The sequence below is a fragment of the Mus caroli genome, unplaced genomic scaffold (assembly GCF_978045245.1).
Source record: "Mus caroli unplaced genomic scaffold, Mus_caroli_1 scaffold_5, whole genome shotgun sequence".
Lineage (NCBI taxonomy): Eukaryota > Metazoa > Chordata > Mammalia > Rodentia > Muridae > Mus > Mus caroli.
In genome coordinates, this window is record NW_028227260.1 from 93210895 (window position 1) to 93219083 (window position 8189).

The following is an 8189-nucleotide window of genomic DNA, read 5'->3' on the forward strand; positions in this document are numbered from 1 at the left end:
AAATTGGCTCTATATTTAAAACAGTAAAGAGGAAAATTCAGTACTGGTGTTGTATGATCTGGGGCAGGGCTGGGAGTTGGTGATGTCACTGGAGGACATGGTTGAGGCTTGCACACAATGGACACCTATGTGTAACCTGTACATACTTAGCTATGCAGCAAACATTTCAGACTGAAATTCTGGATGCACTAATGAGGAAACTCCTCAGGTAATTAAGTAGAGTCCTGGGTGCCATTAGATAATTATGTAAGTGTGAGGAGGGGACTGAAATGTAGAGGGTAGTAGATCTCATCATGCAAAACTGGTATGTGCCATATTCATCAGAAACAGGAATACATATATAAAGATAGAAAAGGTAGCATTTCTCTACACAGAGAATAAACAGGCAGAGAAAGAAATTAGGCAAACAACACCCTTCCAAATAGAGACCTGCAATATAAAATAAGTTGGGGTGGCTCTAACTAAGCAAGTGAACGATTTGTATGATAAGAACTTCGAGTCTCTGAAGAAACAAATTGAAGAAGATCTCAGAAGGTGGAAAGATCTCCCATGCTCATGGATTGGCAGAGTCAATAGAAGAAAAATGGCCATCTTGCCAAATGCAATCTACATCAAAATTTCAACTCAATTCTTCACAGAGTTAAAAATGGCAATTTTCAAATTCATCTGGAATAACAAAACAAACAAACAAACAAAAAACAAATAACAACAACAAAAAAAACCTAGGATACTGAAAATCATTCTCAACAATAAAAGGACTTCTGGGGGAATCACCATCCTTGATCTCAAGCTGTATTACAAAGCAATTGTGATAAAAATTACATGGTATTAGTACAGTGACAGACAGGTAGATAAATGGAACAGAATTGAAGACCCAGAAATGAAACGCACACACCTAAGTTCACTTGATCTTTGAAAAAGGAGCTAAAACCATCCTTTGGAAAAAAGACAGAATTTCCAACAAATATTACTGGCTCAACTGGTCATTAGCATGTAGAAGAATGAAAACTGATCCATTCTCATCTCCTTGTACAATGGTCAAATCCATGTGGATCAAGAACTTATACATAAGACAAGATAAACTGAAACTAATAGAGAAGAAAGTGGGGAAGAGCCTTGAGCACATGGGCACATGGGAAAATTTAATGAGCAGATCACCAGTAGCTTATGCTCTAAGATCAAGAACTGACAAATGGGATCTCAGAAAATTGCAAAATTCTATAATGCAAAGGACATTCAACAGGAAAAATGGCAACCAACAGATTGGGAAAAAAATCTTTACCAACCATACATCTGATAGATGGTTAATATCCAATATATAAAAGACCTAAAAAAGTTAGAATCCATAGAAACAAATAACCTTATTAAAAATGGTGTACAGAGCTAAGCAAAGAATCTCAGATGAGGATTACTGAATGGTCAAGAAGCACCAAAAGAAATGTTTAACAACCTTAGTCATAAGGGAAATGCAAATCAGAATAACCCTGAGATTCTACCTCACACCAGTCAGAATGGCTAATGACAAAAACTCAGGTGACAACAAATGGTGGATAGGATGTGGAGAAAGAAGAACACTTCTTCATTTTTGGTGGTACTGCAAGCTGGTACAACCACTCTCAAAATGAGTTTGGTGGTTCCTCAGAAAATTGGACATAGTACTACCTGAGGACCCAGAAATACCACTCCTGGGCATATGCACAGAAAATGCTCTAACTTGTAATAAGGACACTTTGCTCCACTATGTTCATAGTAGCCTTATTTATAACAGCCAGAAGCTGGAAAGAACCCAGATGTCACTCAAAAAAAAAAAAAACAAAAGATGGATACAGAAAATGTGGTACATTTACATAATGGAGTACTCTTCAGCTCTTAAAAACAACGAATTCATGAAATTCATAGTCAAATGGATTGAACTAGAAAACATCCTGTCATCTTGAGTGAGGTAACCTAATCATAAGAGAACATAAATGGTATGAACTAAATTGATAAGTGGATATTAGTCCAGAAGGTTGAAATACCCAAAATATAATTCACAAGTCACATGAAACCCAAGAAGGAAAAATAATGTGTGGATACTTCAGTTCTTCTTACAAGGGGGAACAAAATACCCAAGGAAGGAGTTAAAGAGACAAAGTATAGAGCAGAGTCTGAAATTATGGCCAAGTAGAGAGTGCCCCTCCAGGGGATCCATCCCATATACAGTCACCAAACCCAGAAACTATTGTGGATGCCAATGAGTGCTTGCTGTCAGAGTCCACTTATAGCTGTCTCCTAAAAGGCTCTACTAGTGACTGACAAATACAGAGGTGGATGCTCTCAGTAAACCATTGAATTGAGCAAGGGTCCCCAATGGAGGAGCCAGAGAAAGGACCCAAGGTGCCCCATAGGAGGAACAACAATATGAAATAACCAGTATCCCCAGAGATATCAGGAACTAAACCACCAACCAAAGAATACACATGGTGGGATTTATGGCTCAAACTTATGTGTAGCAGAGAATGGCCTTGTCAGTCATGAATGGGAGGAGAGGACCTTGGTCCTGGGAAGGCTTTATGCCCCCGAGTAGGGGAATGCCAGGGCCTGGTAGTGAGAGTGGGTGTGCTGGTGAGCAGAGGGAAGGGGAAGATATAGTGGTTTTAAGATGGTAACCCAGGAAATGGGATAACATTTGAAATGTAAATTTAAGAAAATCTTATAAAAAAAGAAGCAGGGGTAGGTAGGAGAGAGAGGGGAGAGAGTGTTTCTGCACTGTCAAAGGGGATAACATTTGAAATGTAAATAAAGAAAATTTGCAACATAAAATATAGTACAAGATATTTGGCATTCCTTTCCTGTGAATGTTTTCCTTCCTTATCTTTTTTCTTTCTTTCTTTCTTCCTTCTTTCTTTCCTTTTGTTCAAGACAGAGTTTCTCTGTGTAGGCCTGGCTTTACTAGGACAGACTATGTAGACCAGTCAGGCCTCACACTCAGACATCATTTCTTTCTCTCTTGGGTACTAAGGTTATATAGTTGTACGCCAGTATCAGTGGTTGAGAGTTTTAAACAATAGCCTTTATTTTTATATTATGAATATGAATTTTTTAACTGAGAATGTATGCATTCAGTGCCCACAGAACCCCAAAGAGTAAATCAATTTCCCTAGGACTAGCATTACAGATAGCTCTAAGCTGATGTGTGTTTCAAATCAAACACAAGTCTTCTAGAACAACACCCAGTAATCATAACAGCTGACTCATCTCTCTTGCCGAAACTTTCTGGACCAGATTTTTTAAAGCAAGAACGTCCAAGCCAGAAATTCATGACAGGAACTCAAGTAGGGCTGGAATCTGGAGGCAGGGGAAGATCCAGAAACATGGAAGTGTTTTTTCTCATGGCTTGTTTCCCCTAGCTTGCTCAGCCTGCTTTATTGTAGAACTCAGAACCACCAGACCATGGATGATACCAACCACAATGTATTAGGGCCTCTCCATCAGTGCCAAATTAAACAAATGCCCAGGGTTGCCTATGGCCTCAGATTATGGAGATAATTCTCAATTGTGGCTCCCTCCATTCTGATGACTCTATCTAGGATTAAGATGCCATAAAACTAGCCAGCATAGTCTTGTCCCCAGAGAGATCACATGTGGCTATATTTTGAAGATGCCACTGTGGGATCCATGCTACCCGTTTTGTTTGATGTAGGAACCTGTCAAATGCAATGAAAACTAAAGAAAAAAAAAAGCCTACCCATCCTTAGTGTGAGTGGCACCTTCTGGTGCCAATACAATTAAAAAGGATGCAGAAGAATCTTTGTCTTGATATCCTGATCCATATTAGAGGAACTGCTGCATGCACAGCAGTTGATAATCACAATCCTCTTCATGTCCTGGAGCTGCTACAAGAAACCTGGTGGACTTTGGACCCATCACCTACCAAACCCCTGTTATGCTGAATACTACTCCTCTTCCATCCCATTCACCCCTTCAGCCTGGACCTTGCTGCTTGGACAGACCCATACTTAGTCTGATCCTGTGAAGTCTCCATATCCTGATTCATCCACGAGGACCCACTGCACTCAGAGCACTTGGTCCTTTCTGATGGCATAGACTCTTCATTGGTCTGCTTCTGTGAAGACTCCATAACCCAATCCATGGTAGAGGACCCACTCCACTCAGAGTTGTTGTCTGAAGGCCTCCCAGGAGATCTACTGCAGCCAGGGCAACATATCAGCAGCTTCTATGTACCTTTGAAGAGTCCTGAGTTGGAAGGGCCCCCAAGTGATCAGATACATCCAGGGCCACAGGCCTACTGGGAAATCTGAAGCAACTCAGGGACAAAAGAGGCACACTACATACAGTCACCCAGACCAACAAACACCAAGGATATCCAGATGGCAAAAGGCAAGCACAAGAACATAAGCAACAGTAGTCAAAACACATGGGCATCATCAGATCCCAGTTCTCCCAACATAGCAATCCCTGAATACACCAACATACCTGAAAATCCAGAATCTGCCTTATCTCATGAAAATAATAGAGTCCTTTAAGGGGGATATAAAAAACTCACTGAAAAAATACAGGAAAACAGAGGTAAACAGGTGAAGAAACATAGTAAAGTAATCCAAGACCCAAAAGTGGAAGCAGAAAAAATAAAGAAAACACAAATGGAGGCAAACCTGGAAATGGAAAACATAGGATAGAGGTCGGGAATTACAGATGTAAGTATTAGCAACAGAATACAAGAGACAGAAGAGAGAATCTCAGGTGTAGAAGATACAGTAGAAGAGATTGACACAACTGTCCAAGAAAATTCAAAATATGAAAAAGCTCCTAACCCAAAGCATCCAGGAAATTCAGGACACAATGAAAAGACCAAATCTAAGAATGATCCAAATTGATAAGAATGAAGAATCCAAGCTCAAAATTCCTGAAAATGTCTTCTACAAAATTATAGAAGAAAACTTTCCCAACCTAATGAAAGAGACAGCCATAAAGGTACAGGAAGCCTAGAGAACACCAAATAACTGGGATCAAAAATAAAATCTTCCTGTCACATAATTATCAAAACACTAAATGCACATAGAAAAGAATGAATACTAAAAGATGAAAAGGAAAAATGTCAAGTAACATACAAAGGCAGACCTATCAGAATTACACCAGACTTCCCAACAGAGACTAAAAAACCAGAAGAGCCTGGTCAGAGGTCATGCAGACTCTAAGAAAACACAAATGCCAGTCCAGGCTGCTATACCCAGTAAAACTCTCAATCAGCATAGATGGAGAAACCAAATTTTTCCAGGACAAGACGAAATTCAAATAGTCTATATATACCAACCCAGCTCTAGAGGAACCTGGATGGAAAACTCCAACACAAGGAAGAAATAGAGAAAGAATTTAAAGATTTTCTAGAAGTCAAAGAAAAAGAAGACACACCACACCAAAACTTATGGGACACAATGAAAACAGCGGTAAGAGGTCAAAGTCATAGCTCTAAGTGCCTCCAAAAAGAACCTGAAGAGAGTTTGTACTAGCAGCTTGACAGCACAACTGAAATCTCTAGAAAAAAAGAGAAGAAGAAGAAGAAGAAGAAGAAGAAGAAGAAGAAGAAGAAGAAGAAGAAGAAGAAGAAGAAGAAGAAGAAGAAGAAGAAGAGGAAGAAGAGGAGGAGGAGGAGGAGAAGGAGAAGAAGAAGAAGAAGAAGAAGAAGAAGAAGAAGAAGAAGAAGAAGAAGAAGAAGAAGAAGAAGAAGAAGAAGAAGAAGAAGAAGAAGAAGAAGAAGAAGAAGAAGAAGAAGAAGCAAGTACTCCAAAGAGGAAGTAATCAAACCCAGGACTGAAATCAACCAAATAGAAACAAACAAACAAACAAACAAAACAAACAAAGAATCAACAAAATTAGAAGCTGGTTCTTTGAGAAAATCAGCAAGATAGATAAACCCTTAGCCAGACTAACTACAGGGCACAGAGAGAGTATCCAAATGAAAAGGGAGATATAACAACAGAAAAAATGGACATTCAAAAAATCAGCAGAACCAACTATAAGGGCTTATACTGAACACAACTGAAAAATCTGGATGAAAGGGACAATTTTCTAGACATATACTAGGTGCTAAAGTTAAAACAGGATTAGGTAAACCATCTAAACAGTCCTATATTCCCTAAGGATATAGAAGCAGCCATTAATACTCACGCCCCCTCAAAAAATCCCAGGACCAGATAGGGTTATTGGAGAATTCTATCAGAACTTTAAAGTCTTAATATGAATACTCTTTAAACTATTCCTCAAAATAAAAACAGAAGGAATACTGCCCAATTCTTTCTATAAAGCCATAATTGTACTTATAACAAAACCACAAAAAGACCCAACAAATAAAGAGCAATCTCCCATCAGACCAATCTCTCTTATTAGCAATGATGCAAATATACTCAATAAAATTCTTTCCAACTGAATCTAAGAACACATCATAACAACCATCCACCATCATGAGGTAGGTGCCATCCCAGGGATGCAGAGATGGTTCAATATACAGAAATCCATCAATATAACCCAATAGACAAATAAACTCAAAGATAAAAACCACATGACCATTTCATTAGATGCTGAAAAAGTATTTGACAAAATCCAGCATGCCTTTATGTTAAAAGTCTTGGAAAGATCAGGAATCCTAAGCCTATACCTAAACATGGTAAAAGCAATATACAGCAAACCAGTAGCTAATATCAAACTAAATGGAGAGAAACTTTAAGGAAGCCCACTAAATCAAGGACTAGACAAGGCTGCTTACTCTCTTCCTATCTACTCAATGTAGTAATTGAAGTTTTACCTAGAGCAATTAGACAACAAAAGGTTGTTGTAGGATACAAATTGGAAAAAAAGAAGTCAAAATATCACTATTTGAAGATGATATTATCATATACCTAAGTGACCCCAAGAATTCTAAAAGATCTCTTAGAGATGATAAACAACTTCAGCAAAGTGATGTGATATAATATTAACTCAAACAAATCATTAGCCTTCTTCTACTCAATGGATAAACACTGAAAAAGAAATTAGGCACATAATAATCAGAACAACAAATGCACTAAATAAAGATAGAATACTAAAAGCAGTAAGAGAAAAAGGCCAAGTAACATATAAAGGCAAGCCTATCAGAATTACACCAGATTTTTCACCAGAGACTATGAAAGCCAGAAGATCCTGGACAGATGTTATACAGACATTAAAAGAACACAAATTCCAGCCCAGGCTACTATACCCAGCCAAACTCTCAATTAACATAGATGGAGAAACCAAAGTATTCCACGACAAAACCAAATTCACACATTATCTCTCCACGAATCCAGCCCTTCAAAGGATAATAACAGAAAAAAACCAATACAAGGACAGGAACCACGCCCTAGAAACAACAAGAAGGTAATCCCTCAACAAACCTAAAAGAAGACAGCCACAAGAACAGAATGCCAACTTTAACAACAAAAATAACAGGAAACAACAATTACTTTTCCTTAATATCTCGTAATATCAATGGACTCAACTCCCCGATAAAAAGACATAGACTAACAAACTGGCTACACAATCAAGACCCAACATTTTGCTGCTTACAAGAAACTCATCTCAGAGAAAAAGATAGACACTACCTCAGAATGAAAGGCTGGAAAACAATTTTCCAAGCAAATGGTCTGAAGAAACAAGCTGGAGTAGCTATTCTAATATCAGATAAGATTGACTTCCAACCCAAAGTCATCAAAAAAGACAGGGAGGGGCACTTCATACTCATCAAAGGTAAAATCCTCCAAGAGGAACTATCAATCCTGAATATGCTATGCTCCAAATACAAAGGCAGCCTCATTCATTAAAGAAACTTTAGTAAATCTCAAAGCACACATTGCACCTCATACAATAATAGTGGGAGACTTCAACACACCACTTTCACCAATGGACAGATCATGGAAACAGAAACTAAACAGGGACACAGTGAAACTAACAGAAGTTATGGATCAAATGGATCTGGCAGATATCTACATAACATTTTACCCTAAAACAAAAGGATACACCTTCTTCTCAGCACCTCATGGTACCTTCTCCAAAATTGACCACGTAATTGGGCACAAAACAGGACTCAACAGATACAAAAACATTGAAATTGTCCCATGCATCCTATCAGATCACCATGGACTAAGGCTGATCATCAATAACAAAATAAATAATAG